General features: G+C 40.5%; 1 protein-coding gene across 2 annotated transcripts in view; it reads left to right on the forward strand.

Moving 5' to 3' along the window:
- The window catches only part of ARSB (arylsulfatase B), a gene marked incomplete at its 5' end in the record, with an annotated part of 115,505 nt that overhangs the window by 66,487 nt on the left and 31,170 nt on the right, over positions 1-17,848 (forward strand). The window lies entirely within an intron of this gene.

Genomic DNA, 17,848 nt, shown 5'->3' on the forward strand with positions numbered 1-17,848 from the left:
GCCAAGTGCCGCCCAGCACTTGCTGCATCTCACACGCGTGACTCACTGAGCAATTGTGGAAGTAACTTAGCATGATTCTGTCTGCTGCCTAAATTAACCCTTAGGTAGCTCTATTAATTCTTCAGGGAAAGGAGCCATGTAATGCTCTCAGATCCCAACAGGTTGTAGTGGTCCCGTATAGTACCATGCTAGGGGCCTCAGGGCTTGCGCCTGGAAAGCATTACCTAGTATGCCCTTTGCCCAGGTTCCATCATAAGGCCTCCTCTTGAGACTGTCTTCAGAAAATAGTGCTTTTACATATCTTTCATTCACTTGGGTGCTCACATCCCCTCCTTTCTAAACATAGCACTCCTCCTTCCTTCAGGCTCTCCTTACTTCTTTGCTCTCTCCAGCCTGTGGTAAAAGCCACCACGAGGTTCCCCTGCTCAGAGAAAGACCCCTTGCTCCAGGCACTCCTTGCCGTCTTCTTGCCCTGCTAGGCACTTGCCATTTCCAAGCATGCAGGTCGCTTTTCCCTTTGCCTGAAGCTCCTTTCTCTGCCTCTCTACATTGTTCCTTATTCCTTAAAACCCAGTCCAGTGTCCCATCTGTGTGACTGCTTTCCATAGCCCCAGAAGAAGCTGTCATTCCTTCCTCTGTGCCCCCTCGGTAGGTATCTCTGTAGAGCATTCACCAAGTTCTCTTCTATGAGTCTCCCTCCAGCAGTACAGAGCAGCTGTGCAGGAAACCTGTGAGAGAGCCCGAGGGAACGGAATGGTACCATTTAGGCTGATTTGTGGGGAAGTCTGGAAACATCCAGTGTGGTAGGGAGCACCCATGCTCCCAAGTTAGGCCCCAAGATCATGCAGGTGTGAGTTTAGCTCTAATTGGTTCTGAAAAGCTCCAGCTCCAAATCGCAAGCCTCCCCTAGGTTCTAGCCAGCATGCCTCAGACCAGGAAGAAAATTGATTTCAAAGGCATTAGATCAACCTGCAGGCCCCAAGCTTGATCTAGGTTTTGAGGTAATGACCTTACTCCATCTGCACCCACAACCCACTTTGACAGTCAGATGTGGCATCCTGTGCATTCTTAGCATTCTCACGTACATCTGCTGGTGTGGCGCACGCACATATACCTGACACACATGCACACACATAAAGCACCCGGATTCTGCTGATAGAGCTCGACTGTAGATGAAGAGCACTGACAGATGTTAGCATTTTCCACACCACCAAAGGCCAAGCCTTCAAAGTGATTCTGTCCAGCTTTGTTACTATTTCATTTAAAGGGCCTCCTCTCTTTAAAGGGTATAATGAGATGTTATTTCTGCTCATGATTACAGGGTGAAAGAACACTCCCCCCCCCCCCCCCCCCCCCGCCTCTCTCACACGCTCATTTGCTGTGGTAAAACAGCCAAACCTATACTCGAGATCCAAGAGTCGTCCAGGTTTGCATGCTTGGAGCTGCTCCCTGTTTCCTCTTTAGAGAAGCATTCAAATCTATTTCTTGACATTAGGTTGCCATTTCCAAGGTCACTGATTCAGTAGATGCTGTCTGCCCACAACGTGCTAGGAACACTGTAGGTTCTAGAGATCGGTGAGGCTTTCAGTTTTATTAGAAACTGGTCTGGAAGAGGGCATGGACACAGCCTTTTGCTTCCCTGCTCGTTGGCTGTTTGTGGTTTCCAACTGCCCATAGCTCCATGCGGACTCCTTAGCCTGCCTCCTACGGCCTCTGTCATTGGGCTAAAGCACCACTCAGCACTGTTGTAATGCCCTCCTTCAGTCACCCTCATCTTCCTTTGCTTTTCTGATCCTTGTTTAGGGCCCAGTTCACACCCCTACTTCTCCATGTTCTCCTTGATCCCTCCAAACTTGAGTCCCTTGAGTTTCCCTGGAGCATCCTGGGGCACTGAGCTTTCACTACCTCATATTGCAATTATTTATATTCTTGTATCTTCTCCACCCAGAGCCAGAGGCTCCAAGGACAGTGAGATTTCATCTGTATAGCTCTCTCCATGCCTTACATAAGAGAGATTTTATACGTACTGAAAGCATGCATGCTAATAAACCTGTCATTTAAGTAGGTTATCACCCACTGATTGAGTCAGAATAAATCTGGCAAGAGTAGTAACATCATACATTATTTTCAAATCACTTTCATTTCTTTCTGAGAAGTAGCAATACAGAGGCAACTTTCTACCTTTCAGCCTGAAATGAGATATTGAACAGAGTAAAATAAGTTAGGTGGGATGCATGAGGCACACCAGCTCTCAGTGCTGAGACTGCTCATCATTGCATAAAACACCAGAGGGTAGAAGGCACCTTGCATTTAGTTCATCCATCTTTATAATCTGAAAGGAGAAACTGAGGCATCCGTCATGCACAGCTAATAAATAACAGAGCTGGAACTCTGGGGTCTCCAGGTCCCAGCCTCACATATCAGTCACATCCTGCTGATTTCAGCTGTCTCTTGGCTTTCTGTTCTACATTGGTTTTGTGGAAAAAGGGCACCCAGATCTTAGTTACAGCCATGTCACTCAAATAACAGCATGTTGATAGAGCATTCATTATACACTTAAGTGGGGATGGGAAAATGGGTCGAGTAGTGACACTAACCTTGTGGTTCCACATATCTAGATGATAGCAGCTTCTGTTTGGGGTTTTCTTTACCCCCAAAGCTTTTTAAAAAATTATTTGTAATTGGCATACAGTATTATATTAGTTTCAGGTGTACAAGATAGTGATTCAACATTTATACACTTTATGAAGTGATCACCACAATAGGTCTAGTAACCATCTGTCCCCATACATAGTTATTATGATGTGGTGGACTCTGTTCCTATGTTGCATATTATATCCACATGACTTGGCAGCTTCTGTTTGTGAAACCCGTTGGTGCCTTGTAGTAATTACATGTGAGGTTGGTGGTGGAACAGGGAGCAAGGTGTGGGCACAGAGCAGTGTCGCCTGATGGGCCATGCAGAGTTCTGGGGTTTCAGAAAGGCCTGGATTTGAATTCCAGCTTTGACCTACTTCCTGCGAGCCTGTGGTTAATTCCTTTGAATTCTCTGTTTCATCACCTATAAATTGAGGGCAGTTATAATGATCTCCTGTAACTATGTCCAGACAACAGTTAACAGCAATTATGTTCTGGCTGTTGGGATTGGACTGGGGGTGTCTGTGCTTCTTACTTTCTGTAGTTTTAATTTTTAGTAATGAACACATGTAACTGTCATAATCAGAAATAAAGCCACAAAGATTTATATTGAACACCCAGCTCGGAGGGTTCTTATGAGTCTGGAGTGTCTGTGAAGCTGCCGGGTTCTCCTGAGTGGGAGCTGGGGCCGTCCCAGGTTCCTGTTCCCTGTGCCCACCCGTCCTCGTGTGCAACAGCACTTCTCCCAGCTGCCCAGGCTGAAACCCTGACTGCCTGAGTCCCGAATCCTCCCCTTCACCGAACACAGGGTTGTCTGGCTTGTCACAGAGTGAGCAGAATTTTGTGTCTTCTCTAGCTGCCAGTATCTTTCTTCAGGGCTTGTCACGTTTTCCTTGCTGTGGGTGGGTGCATGTCCTCAATCACAGAGCCTGAACACAGATAACTCTGCTCCTTTCTAATTTTCAGAGGCTTTTATTCCACCCCCTTCACTTTGGGGAGTACTAGTGTGTGCTTGGGAATGTGGCTTTTTCGGTGCCACATCCACCCACTTCACACAGTGCATCTCGAGTAACATACATCAAACCTTCACTGTTAACACTTGGAGCTGGCGTACTGGCTTTCATCCTGAGAAAATAAATAAGCCAAACCAAACCCACAGCACTTTAAAAATACTAATTAATCCTCACCACAGGCCTAGGCTATCCAGAAATGGCAAATCCCACTGCCCAATTTTATGTTTGGAGAAATTAGGGCAAGCGACTTTTTTAAGGCTTCCCAGGGCCCGATAACAGAAGCTGGCTTGAAGGGCTTGGGCTGGCCCTGCCTCTGGCAGAAGGGCGCCTGGCCAGGGCCAGCTGCCTCGCTGAATTCTCTTCTGCAGACACCATGTGGTTACTTGCCCAGAACCCCATTTACACATCAGCTTTTATTTTTTTCCTCCCTGGATTACAATGATGCCAAGTTCTCCCATTTCCAACTGTCCACTTATTTATTTGCTTACATTTATTTAATTCTGGTAGAGCCTAGAAATTTTAGCCATGGCTTCCAAGAGTGGCCTGGTAATTCTAGCTAGTTAAAAGGTCTATGTTGATTTTGACACTCAACACATAAGTAGACTACCTGCCAAATAGTCCCTTTAGACCCAGCAGCTGTGCCACCTCACTGTCCACACTGCAGCCTACTTCATACCCAGGTGTGTTCAAGATTTGGGGATGTCCAGACTCCCTCCTCTCTCCCCCAGTAGACCAGACATCTTCCTACCTCAGTTCTCTAATCTTACAATCTGTAAGGCTAAGTGTATACACCTTTCTTGAAATAGCCAACCATAAAATTCTGGAAAAACATAAAACCTCACTAAATTTTATGGGACATATCCAATGAAATTAAAATGTAGTAATTTCATTTTCTAAATATTTACTAATCTGGTCAGGTTTTTTCTTTTTAGAGGCTATAGGGTGCTTATGTATAAGGCTGAAATAAAACTTTTAAAGGCACATCTGAGAAGTGGGCTATAGAAAGCTGAATATATGGGTAACCCATAAAGTAAGATGTTAGTAGCAGGCATTTACAGACTAAAGTCTGTTACCTCTGGCAGCAAATACGTAGGGACTGAATACATGTCCCCTGCTTCTTAAGTCTTTTGAATCAGAGGGAAAAATATATGCCCAGGAAATGATACTAACACAGTTATAAAATACACAGTTAAAATAGCACAGTTATAAAATAAAATAGCAAGAAATGATAAGCAATATAAATTGAATGGGGGGGGGGCAGAAGTAGGTTTACAGCTGTGAGTATACAAAACATTTCTTGTATCTTCATTTATTAATTATTATATTATTTTCCATAGGAACAAGTGTAAACCTACTTTTACCCCACCCTGTATAAGCTCTAAGGAGAAATAAATAATGAGAGGCATTTGGGTGTGTTAGGCTAGACTTCCTCAAAAAGTATAGTTTTAAATTTATCTATTATTTCAACAACTTTGGTTTTATCTTTTCTTGATTTTAGTGTGAATGAAGGAAAATAATATTTAGCACTTTATTTTCTATCAATGCTGGTAGAAATTACTATACACTTAATGACTTAGGGCAACACAAACTTATCGTACAATTCTGAAGGCTAAAAGTCTGAGATGAGTCCCTCGGACAAAAGTCCAGTGTCAGCAGGGCAGCATTCCTTTCTGGGGACTCCAGGAGAGAATCCACTTCCTTGCCTTTTCCAGCCTCCAGAAGCTGCCCACCTTGCCTGACCCAAGCCTCCTTTTTCCATTCAAAGCCAGCACAGAGTGTCCAGTCCTTTTCATGGCATGTCACTCCAACCTTGCTTCCATCATCGGGTCTCCTCCTCTGACCTCTTCCACCTTTTAAGGACTCTTGTGATTCTATTAGGCCACCTGGATAATCCAAGATAATCTCCACATGTCGAGGTCAGCTGATTAGCAACCTTAATTCCATCTGCAACCTTAATTGCCCTTTGCATGTAACTTAACTTATTTACAGATTCTGGGGTTAGGACATGGGCATCTTTGGGGGCCTTTATTCTGTCTACCACAGACACCCACTCTGTTTCACTAGACTTTATGAAAAATACAGAGTAGTTTATAATCTAGTTGGAGAGAAGAACAAAAACGCACAAAAAGTTAAAAAAAAAAAATGAAGTAGCAGTTCAAGGCAATAGTGACAGAGACATTGCAAGTCATATTTGATTAATTCCCAGGTCATTTCCATAGTGTCTGATAGAGAGCTGGCGTGAGAGCCAAGGAGGGTGAAGCACTCAGGCTAGTTTACGAAGGGAAGGAGGCGTCCCTGAGATGGAAAGGCCACCTTGGGACAGAGAAGAGTGTGAGTAAAAGGGACAAGGGGAGGCGGGAGAGAAGATGGGAAAGAGGGATAAGATTGTATGCCAGACTGAGGAGGTTAGATTTCATCTTGGGCGCACTGGGAAGCTCTGTTTGTTTTTTTATACATGCAAGTAATACATAGGAGGGGCTTTGTGTAAAAATTTTGAAAAATACAGAAAATTTCAGAGATAAAAGTAGAAATCACTCTAATCCCGCTCTCCTGCCCACCCCCAAAGTAAGCCTCGTTAACATTTTAGTGTACTTCCCTTCTCCGTTTCTCTTTCCCCACTCCACTCACTGACACACATATTTATTTACACAGATTCTTACAGAGTTCAATCACATGATACATTATTTCATTACCTAATTTTTAGCATAATTAAGTGTAGAAACCTTTTATATTTAAAATTTTTATGTAACAGTTTTATTAATGGTTGCATGGCATGGTATTCTCTGACTGTATCCACATTCTAACATGTGGCGATGCTTTACTTAACCGTTACCTATTTTTGCATTTGTTAGGATATTTTCAGTTTTTCATTATATAAATAAAGCTCCAATGACCATCAATTATTTTGAGAGGATAATGTCTAAAACAAAATTCCTGGGTCAAAAGGCATAAACGTTTTGAAGATCCTGTGATATGTGTGGCCCAGTTGCTTCCCTGAAATATTGTATGAGTTGATAGATTACCATCACTGCATAGGAGTGCTTATTTCTTGGAACCTCGGCTAGAGAGCATATTAGCATTTTTTAAAACGTGCCAATTTTGTAAATAATGTATTGTTTTAATTTTAATTAATTTGATTACTTCTGAGGCCAGGCTTATTTTTTATGTTTTGAGTATTTGGGGGCCATAATTATTAGCCTTTTTCTCATGTTAAGAAAAAAGATTTTTCTTATCAATTTATAAGAACTTTTTATATATAAAATATTCATTTTTTTGTAGCAAAATTTTTAGATTTTATTTTATGGTATCTTTTAAATTTTAAAATTTAGGGTGAAAGGGGTCTTAATATGTGGTAATGGGAGAAGATATGACTGGGTGGTGGGCACACAGAGCAATATACAGATCTATAACATAGAAACCCACACCTGAAACCTATACGTTCATATTAACCATTGTCTCCCCAATAAATTTAATAAAGTGTTATTTAAAAAGTAAAATAAAATTCAAAGTTTTCATCTTATAGAATTCTTCCATTATGTTTAAAATATTTTTTTTAATTATTCATTCTGAGTTCAGATATTCACTTTTATTTTTTTCTAGTTCTACAAAGGTTTAATCTTTTACACTTGGCTCTTTAAAAAATGTCTCCAGTATAACAATTAATGCAAGGTAGTTTTACAGTTTTAAAATAGTAAAATCAATATTGTAATGCCCACCATCTTGGAAAAAAGTTTAGATTTTTATTGAAACTGCATTGAATCTAGAAATCAATTTGTAGAGTGTTCCCATTTTTAACAATATCAAGTCTTTCTCTCCACGAATGCTGTATATCTCTACTTTGATGTAATCTTCTCTAATGACTTCCTGTAAAATATTACACATTTGTTTTTAGGTGCCTTATGTTTTCGTTGCTACCATAAGTGGTCATTTTTCCTTTTTGAATTATGTTAGTTGTTAGTGTATAGGAATATAGTTGACTTTTGAATGTTCAGTTGAGGTTCGATCTTATATTGAATAAATGACATTGCTAAACCTTATTGTCAAGTCTAATACCTTGTTGTCTTTGTATGGCAATAAGGAAATTATCTGTGAATAGTGACAATTTGTTTCTCTCCACGCCTATCCCTTTTCCCTGTCTTATGTTCAGTATTGTGTGACAGTGGTAACGTCAGGCATCCTTGTTCATTCCCAATCTCAGGAGGGAAGCTTTCAGAGTTTTACCACTAAGTATAATGTCTGTTGTAGGTTTTTTATATTCTTTATCAGAGTACAAAAACTCCCTTCTATTCCTAGTCTATCAAAGTTTGAAAATCATAAGTAGGTGCTTGATTGTTTTGCAGAAATGTTTTGCCTCTAATGATATGGTCATATAATTTTTTCCTTCAACTTGTTTTTTTTTAATATTAAACAAATTTGCATTTTTTGAGATACACTCAGTTTATACATCACTAGATCTAATTTTCTAATATTTTATTTAGCATTTTTATATTCATATTTATATATGAGTATATATTGTAATTATTTCTTACATCGTCTCTGTAAGGTTTTGGTCAGGGTCATGCTGTTTTTAATAAATAACTCGATAGTGTTCCTTCTTTTTGTGTCTTTCTGTGAACTGGAGATATTTTTTCACCCAGCTTTATTGAGATATATTTGACATATAGCATTATGTACGTTTAAGGTATACAGTGTGATGATATATGTTTATATTGCAAAATGGTTACCACAATAAGGTAAGTTAATATATCCATTACCTCACATAGTTACCCACTGGGGGGGTAAGAACATTTATGATGACTCTTTTAGTAACTTTCAGTTGTACATTATATACTGTTAACTGTGTTCACCACACTTTAGGTCCTGAGAACTTTTCATCTTCTAACTGGATCTTTCTACCTTTTGACCAGCCTCTCCCATTTTTCCTACCCCCAACTCCTGGCAATACTATTACTATTAATTAGTTTAATATGTGGTATCAGTTAAAGAACTAAGGTTTTTTTATTTAGTTAACATTTTCAGCATCTTGTATGAATTATTCATTATTGTTCACTTCCTTAGTCTTAGTTCCCAGAAAGTAGAGCATGAGACAAAGACTTGGGAAGTAGTCCTAGGGTGTTATGTAAATTAGTTATAGATTTCAGCGATTACTTTCTTTTTATATAATTAGTTTTATTTTGAGATAGAAATTTTCTTTTGATACTGTTTTTTGGGTTGGTTTGGGTACATCTTTGAATTACCTTCTTTTCATGGAAATTTCATGGGTTGGCCTTGCATATTTAAAAATACTCTGTGTCTTTCTGTTTTTGCTCACATAATGACAACTTTATTGGGTAAATAATCCCAAATCCACATTTTTTTCCTTCAAAATTCTGTAGACATTGCTCGTGGTCATTGGCATCTATTGTTACAGAAAATTAATCTCAATACAGCCTGGTATCCTTGCTTTGGAGGTACCCAGTTTTTCTCCTCCTGCCTGGATAATTATCGTGGTCTGTCTTTGGTACTGATAGTTAACTATATACATACGTAACCAGTATTTTTTATTTCTTTCATCAGTTCTTCCTGGTACATAGTGAGCATTGCACAATTCAAGTTTTTTCATCCCAGGGAAGTTTTAATCTGATATATCTTTGGGTTTTATCTCTGATAAATATACTTCAGTCTTTTGGGCAGCAACACTGCTTATATGTATGTTGGATGTCCTTTGTCCTTCATATTTAGGGAGGGGCAAAAGTAGGTTTACAGTTGTTCGTATGAAAAATATGATAAATAATAAATAATACAAGAATAAACTCTGTGTTTCCTGTACTCACAACTGTAAACCTACTTTTGCCCCACCCTGTACATGTTCCTTCACTTCTCATTATCATCTCTGCCCTTTCCCCTACGTTCTGGGGTGAGTTCCACTTTGCTGATTTTATCTTATTTTACAGATCTCATTCTGCTTCTCTTTAATGCTTCCAGTGGCACTTCAGATTGTAGTATGGCAAATCTCTTTTCTCACTACCTTTCTATAGGCTCTCCAGCTCTTTTTATTAACAAAAATTATCAATTTTATCTTTTTTGCCTCTTCATTCATAGAGTTACTATTTCACTTGATTGTGTTAAGTACACCAAGTTTCTGCTGACTGTTTTTCTTCAGTAAACAGTTCTCAGGTATGCTGTGACCCTACCTCTACAGTTATATGTTCACCTCCTTTTAAATTTTGAAATATTTTCTTATTTCTGTGTATTTTCATATGTTTCATGCTGGTATTATTTGTTACTGAGTATAAATTAGCTGGTTTTTGGAAAGATGGGTTATCTTTGGGTTCCATCTCTGCAGGCTGTTAGAATAATCTCAAGTATAAAATCAGGAGGCCTGGTTTATATAAGGTACATAGAATTAGTTCAGTGAGGCAGTAGCCTATCACTGAGGAGAAGCGGTCTGGTCCAGCGGGCTGTCCAAATAAAGGAAAATAATCTCTAGGTGATATCTTTGTATTTGATGGAGGCTCTGAAATGGAGCCAGTTTTATGATCTCCTCTCATCAGCCTGGACTATGTTCCAGGCGTGCAGGTGACTATGCCCAGTTCCTTTCCTGGTGCTACTGTACCCGTATTAGGATGGACCTCTGCAGGCAATCTTCCTGTCCAGTGTGCTGGAGATACTCCCAGGCTTTCTGGCGTGGGTGACTCCTAATATTCTTGACCCAGAGTAATGAAAGGGTTTCTCACATGGAGGCTTTCTTTCGGTCCTGTGCCCTGCCCTGATTTCCAAACTAGGAATGTTTGTAAAGGCCTGCTAGTATGTTTCTCACTTATCTCCTGTGCATGGTGCTATTTTTCTCAGGAAAGCTTTCAGTCAGCTTTAGCACCTCTTTTTAAAATGTAAGCAGTTAGGTACCTGTGCTAGCTGCCCTCTTTTCTAAATGTTTCCATATAAGCACTTTTGAGCAGTGTACAGACAAGATTAAATAAGGGAGTTGAGAGAAACCACATGGAGGGAAATAAAGAAAAGAAACTAATGTTGACAATGCACCATGTTCCAGGCACTGGCCAGGCACCGTCCCCCCAGTGCCCCATCCCCACACCTGCATTACTTTCTTTAGTGTGCATATCACCATCTGGCATGATTGTATCTTAAACATTTATTTATCATCTTCCTCTCCCATTAAAATATAAGCTCCACGAGGCAGACACTTTTGTCTTCTGTATTTGTTACTGAGCCCACGCATCTAGAACAGCCGCACAACTAAAAGCAGTTGTAGAATAAATGTCCCTTCTTCATTTAAATAAAAATGTTAAACTGGAAAGACTTTAACAGATTTTTTAAAAAGAAATTGGATGTCAGAGATGCTTGATTGGTGGTGGCTAATATTTGTTTATAAAATAAGACAAAAACCTTAGGTTTCGCGTAATTGACAACAAGTTTAAGAGATTTCAGTTTACTTGAGTTTGACACCAGTGTAATTTATATGACTGAAACAGGAAGTCACGATTATTTTGACTTAAAAATTCATTTCAGAGCGTTTTTTATATCATTTTGTAAAAACTCTTTCCAGCACATAATTTGGTGCATATCTGACTTTCAGCTCCTTTCTTTAAATAGAAAATAAGAACAAAAAGAGGAAGGAGAGAGAAACTCAGCTCACGTACCACCCTCTCTTCTAATCTTTTGCCTGAGATATAAGAATTATTTGTAATATATATTTCATTTAAAGGAAGTTGAGAGCTGGATTTTTATTATTTCTTGGACAAATTAAACTATAATAATTTCTAATTGTTAACTAATGTTTAAATTTTTAATGTTAGAGACTGAAAAATATCTACACCTTTCCCTTTTTCTAATTATATCATATTTTCAAATTTATATGAGGTCATTTTTTCTGCAGCATTTATCCAGCACTGAGCTCAAATGAATATACATTCTTTTAAATAGAAAATGATGACAGTGGAAACCAAATTAGAAGAGAATGGGAAGAGAGATATACATAAATCACCAGACACTTGGAAGGGCATGTAAGCAAATCTAAGAACGGCATGCTTTTCATAATTTTATATTTTCCCTTTTAAAAATCACTTTCCAAATGGTTGATGGTTTGACAGCTCCAAGGATGACATCAACCCTTCCATTGTGCAGTATCTGCTTTCTTTTAGATAACTTGATGGCACTTCATCAAGTTTTGGTGATTAAGTTGAATTAAAAAAAAACACACACAAGTGGATTGAAGTTTAAATTCCTCTAACTGCTAAACCAAACACATTTCTGACCTTAGGCGTGCTTTTGAGCACTCCTGAAAACGTATATTGTCCATAGGCTGCTTTATTGTTAGAAGCAGTGGTAAGCAAGTGAGAGAAAAACACACTTTTTAGAGTTACTCATCATATCCATCAAAATGCTCTATATCATCAGTGCAGTGCTCCAGCCACTGCGATGCTTTCAGACCAATCGTTGTCTTTTCTCTACCTTAACCTGGCCCCAAATCAAGAGAATCATGATCTCGGCATTGTTTTTCCACTTCAGAGCATCGCAGATCGTTACCTGACCTATAGTCTCTCTCAGCAGTCATGGGCAGATTCTGACCATTCACTAGGGTGGTGATGAAAAGATAACACTAGAAATTAGGGTGTTAATGGGGAAGAAAAAAGTCTGTGAACAGTACTAACAGTTTTCTTGCATCACCTAGGAACTCACCTGTGACCACCAGGTAAAATCACTTGCATTTTAAAGGTGTGATCTGTCACTCTACTCTAAACCAGTGCTTCTCAAATGAGCATCTGGATGACCTAATTCAGTAGGCTGGGGTGGGACCTGGAGTCAGCATTTCTAAGGGGCTCCCAGGTGGTACCAAAGCTGCTGTTTGTCTGACTGTACTTTGAGTAACCAGCCGGTAGTCCAGAAAGGTCTTTCATACAATTTGAAGTTCAGGATTTATAATTTAAAATATTTGTATGAATATTTTCTTGAAGACTAATTAAATATTTTTATGAGATATGCAATTAAAGACAGATGCAAGATCTTAAATTTCAGAACTGCATTATAAATGTTTATAATCCCCCTCCCCCCCACTTCTGAGTTCCTACTTAGGCTAATTGGCTAACAATTTCCATTATCTTTCTCATTTTTCCAAACTCCTAATTGTTTTCTGATCTTAATCTAGCATTTGATGAAAAAAATTCCAAATATGTTCAAGCCAGCAAGGCATGAAGATTTTAGAGTTCATTTCAGAAGCTTGGCTCCTTTTTCCTTTTGTTACTGATGTTTTCATTCTGTTAACATGCAGAAAGAAAGCCCAAACTTCCAAAAATTGGTGGTGAACTGGACATCTACCATCCAGGAAAGTGGTTCCCAAGTCAAGAACCAGGTAGCCAAATGTCTCCTTCCCAGATTCTCTGAGACGTTGCTTGGGTTGTGGGTTCTGACTCCTTTCAAGTACTTCTTTGGATCTTGCAAGAGTATTGGGATTGAGTGTAGACAAACTCCAACAAGCCCCCAGAGAGAGTAAGTAGCGAAACACGGTGACCAATGGTGCTACTTCTGTGTGGAAAGGAGGACAGTTCCCCATGCTCATGCCTGCATAAGTGGCTGAGAGGTTATTCTGGTGTTGGTTTTGACTTCCAGGCAGCCATTTGGCTGGTCAGAGCAGTAGCTGGGCCTGTTGATCAGTCATTCTGTCTTTGAAGGGCACAGCGCATCCTTCCCCAGTCATTGTGTGAGCTTGTATCACATCCTGAGCTCAGGAAGCTTTTCTCGCCTCTGAAAACTAAAGGCATCAACATATCTACAAATTCAGAGAATCTGAAAAGTAGATCTAATCACTTACTATATTCAGAGGGAAAGTGCTAGTATTTTATGTTCCTATTATAATGCAAAGAAGAAAACCTATTCTTTTTCCCCCATGAAAAAGAATGGTGCCTTTGTTTGGAACATTGTAAGAGGACTCAGTACAGGTTTCCTTTCAAATATTTAAAGATTGGAAACAAAACATTATATGCAATATTTAAGGGAGGGAAAACTACAATATAAAATTTTATGTTGAGTATCATCTCAATTATATAGAAAATGTAGACATCAAAATAGGATTAAAAGAATAAACCAGGAGGTTATGATGGCCCATTAGCCTTGAAGAGTGAGAGGACTGTTGCTTTTTATTATGTTTTTCATTCTGCCCAATATAGGCCGGATTGTCTTCAAGTTTGTATTATTTTTACATTAAAAAATTAAAACAAAAACCAAAAAGGAAACAAAGCAGTGCTGCGATCAGGCTGAAAGGCCCTGAGCCTCTACCTCCTCCCACCAAACGTGCCCCAGTCTCTGTTGAGGGACTTGGGTCTGCAGTTAATTGTTTGATGTTTTTATGTGGTGTAGGTCTGTGTACCGCCTCGGCGACAGGAATAAATTAGAGTGTCTCGGTAAAGACCAAACTCATCAATTTTTCCAAAATCTGCATTTGATTAATTCTACAAAGGTTCAGGTCAAAGTTATTCCTCAAACCTTATTATTTTAATAAAGCAGCCCAAAGTTTCCACGTTTGTCAGGAAATTCATTATCACCATAAAATAGCAAAAGGTCGCAAAATGTCTCCTTCCACAATCAAATAGCATATAAGAAAAATTTCTTTTTCTCAACAATTCATTACCCCAGCAGAACCAAGAGAAACCTCTGACATTTCAGATTCTTTTGCTTCAGGGGAAATAAATGTTCCATAGATCATGGAGAAAAATGACAAACAAATTAATGAAAAACAAATATACTCCTGCAGCACACCCAGCCATGCCAGACCAAACACAAGTCCAAGTCCGCTTTCATTCCCAGGTCTTTCCAGCTCTGAAGAGTGACAGTTTCCATAATGGCATCAGCACTTGAGTCACAGAAAGCTGTACACACTCCAAAGAAATACAAATTAAAGAAACATGCAGTGGAAAAACAGAGAGAGAAATTCTATCATTTCATGCATATTTAACGGGAGTGGGAAAGTCATTGCTGGCAAAGCACGTTTGAAGTCTTGAGCTAATAAGTGAAAGCATTCTCGAAATTACTCACCCCTCCACTCATCACGCTCTACACAAAATTGTAATGACTGAATTTAGCTCAGTTTTCCCACATCCTAAAAATTCCTCCCTTTAATTCCGCCTCATTCTGGCCACCTTTCTTCATCTCTAATCTTTGTCAGGGAGAGTTTACGTGTGCTTTCTCCATAATGTCAATTTCAGTTCCTTTACAAACTGCTAATTTTACCACTGACTACATTTTCATTTTCATTTTTTAAAGACACAAACAGTGCAAATAAAGCCAAAATTCACTATGACTCCAGTCCCAGTCCCCACTCCTGAAATGGCCACTGAAACAGTTTTGTCTTTCTAGACCATCATAGATGTACTTAGATATAAAATATGGATTTATGGTGTTGTCTGTGTCTGTGTGTATAAGAGAGAATCATTGATCGAGCCCGCAACCCAGGCATGTGCCCTGACTGGGAATCGAACCCCGATCGCCTGGATCCCAGGTCGACGCTCAACCGCTGAGCCACGCCTGGCTGGGCTGCAACATATTTCAAATACTCAAACATCTGCCTTGGAGATCTTTCTAGGTCAGTACATACAGAGCAGCGGTTCCCAATTAGGGGCAGTTTTACACACACACCCGCCCCGGGGACATTTGGCAATTTCTAGAGACATTTTTGGTGGTTACCAGCTGGGTGCTGGTGCTATAGGCACCTTGCAGGCAGAGGCCAGGGATGCTGCTCTAAACATCCCACAATGCACGGGACAGCCTATGACCAAGAATCATCCACCCAAATGTCAATAATGCTGAGGGTGACACACCCTGATATGGATCTACTTTATTGTAACTGCTGCATGGTATTCTGTAGCTTATTTCACCAGGCATGTAACAAGTACATTTAGGTAAATTATTAAAAACATATTTATTTGTGCCCATCAGTGAGTATTTCTTCCTGTACTTTTCACCCAACTGCAATCTATTGTCTTCTCAACACACCCCCTAGGTTACCAGTGGCCTCCTGATTTCTAAATCCTTGGCTGTTTTTCAGGATGAGCCATCTTGGCCTTTCCATGACACTTGTCACCGCCCATCGCCCTTGAAGCGCTCGGCCCTCTGGCCCCAAGGCTCTGGCCTTACCTCTCTGCTTCTCATGCTCCTTTTCGGTCTCCGTGGCTGGCCAGCCGCCGTGCCCTGAGCTCTTGCCGTCCTCCGGCACCGTGCTGGGCATGGGGGATGTGAAGGTGAAGCGAGGGAAGGTCCCAGCCCTGGACCCTCGGGCTTGAAGACCAGCATATACATGGGCTGAGCAGAGTGAAGCGTGCCCCGAGCAGGGTGCCTGTGCTCTGCCAAGTGACTGAGTGAGTGATTATATAGTATTAAAGATTCCAAAGGACAATAGAAAATGTTTTTCCTTCATGGTTCAGAACTTATTGCATGTTTTATCTTCTTGACTGCTTCTCCCACAGCATACATTTAAAAAAATAAATCAAGAAAAATGCTTTCCTCACGTTTTCCCACCACCATTCTGTTTTTCTGCTTTGAAACAGCAACTGCATCATTTCCCTTTTGCTCTGCAGGGAATGCGCTCAGCCTTGGCCAGGGCAAGGAAAAGATCAGATTAGAGGAGAAGCAGCCCTGCTAGCTGCTGGCCCAGGGGTGGGAGGGAAGCGAGGTGGGCACTCCCTCCCTCCATCTAGAACTTTCATCCCTTCCCCCTTCTCCTCAACCTCTTAGGCTTGTGGGACCATAACCTCCCTGGGGGACCCAGGAGTGGGCTTAGCTGCAGCTGCTCCCTGGCCTTTGTTTCCCTGGATCAAGAACCTTAACCCCCTACCTGAAACCTGACCGTAAAGGAAACCTCAACTGCAAATCCAAGCCAGTGCTCAGATTAGAGTCCGAAAACATATATGGCAGGCTGTAGGGAGATGCAGAGATAAATGGGGCAGGACCCCTGCTCCCAGGGAGCTGATGGGGCTACAGTGTGGGAGGCGGGTCCCATATAAACAGCTGAGAATGCAAAGCAAAATAAACCTAGCCCTCCAAAGAAGATTGGGCAAAGTTGCTTAAGGAAAATGGGATTAGCAGTGATAGGGGATCAAGCAAGGCATTTGAAAATCATTTCCCCTCTTCTCTTAGAAGTAAGAACTGCTATGCTTGAAGGATTCTTTTGATTTAAACGCAGGGAAGTAGGATTTCTGAAAGGAAAATTGTAGTGTCAGAAGAGCTGGATTCTAGGGCACCGTTCTGCTGAGCACCGTGTAGTTTGAATAAGGCCCCAGACTTTACACAAGGAGTTATTATCTCAGATATTGATCTTGGTTCTCAATAAAAGCATCCAGGATTGTGATTCTCTCAGTCCCAAATGCTCAGGTCTGAGCAGCCCTAGTTGTATGTCAAGGACTTTAATTTGACTCATTTCTGTTCAAGTTTGTTTTACGCAAGACATGTTATCTAATTCTTAAAGCCACACCCACCGATTGCTCCAGATCTGTGTGTAGATGCTCTGCAGGGTCTATATTCATATTTCTAATTGCTTATGTTGAAGCCATGTGGAGTCCTGAGGGCATAGAGGATCTAGCTCAAGCATAGAGGCTTAATCCTAATAGACAAGGAGCAGAAAGGAAAATTTAATAGATGCGTGGGACTGGGGAGGGCAGTGCAATTAGGGGAGAGAATGAAACAGTTGGTTCAATGGGTCACTGAACAAGGACAACAATAATAATAACCATAGCTATTGTTTATTTTTGGTCTACTAATGCCTATTTTTTATTTCTCCAAGTAGAGAGCTGATTGAACTTGGGAGGCAAGTAAAGTACTGCCACAGACATTTCCACAGGGCTGCTGGGTTCATTTCCTATTGCTATGTAACAAATCACTACAAACTTTGTAGCTTAAAACAACACCCATTTATCATCCCAGTTTTAGAGGTCAAAGGTCTGGGCAGGCTCAAGTGGGTTCTCTACATAAGGTTTCATAAGGCTGCATGTAGTCCAGGTGTCGCTCAGGCTGGGCTCTCACCTGGGGGCTCTGGGGAAGAATCTGCTTTCAGGTTCTTCCAGGTTGTTGGCAGAATTCAGTTGCTTGTGGTTGTAGGACTGAGATCCCTGCTTTCCCCACAGGGACTGCTCCCAACTTCTAGAGGCTGTTTTCAAGTCCTTGACCCATGATCCCCTTTATCTCAAAGTTAAGAAGAACCTTCTCTTGTGGAATCC

Source organism: Miniopterus schreibersii (assembly GCF_964146895.1).
Source record: "Miniopterus schreibersii genome assembly, chromosome: 3".
NCBI lineage: Eukaryota > Metazoa > Chordata > Mammalia > Chiroptera > Miniopteridae > Miniopterus > Miniopterus schreibersii.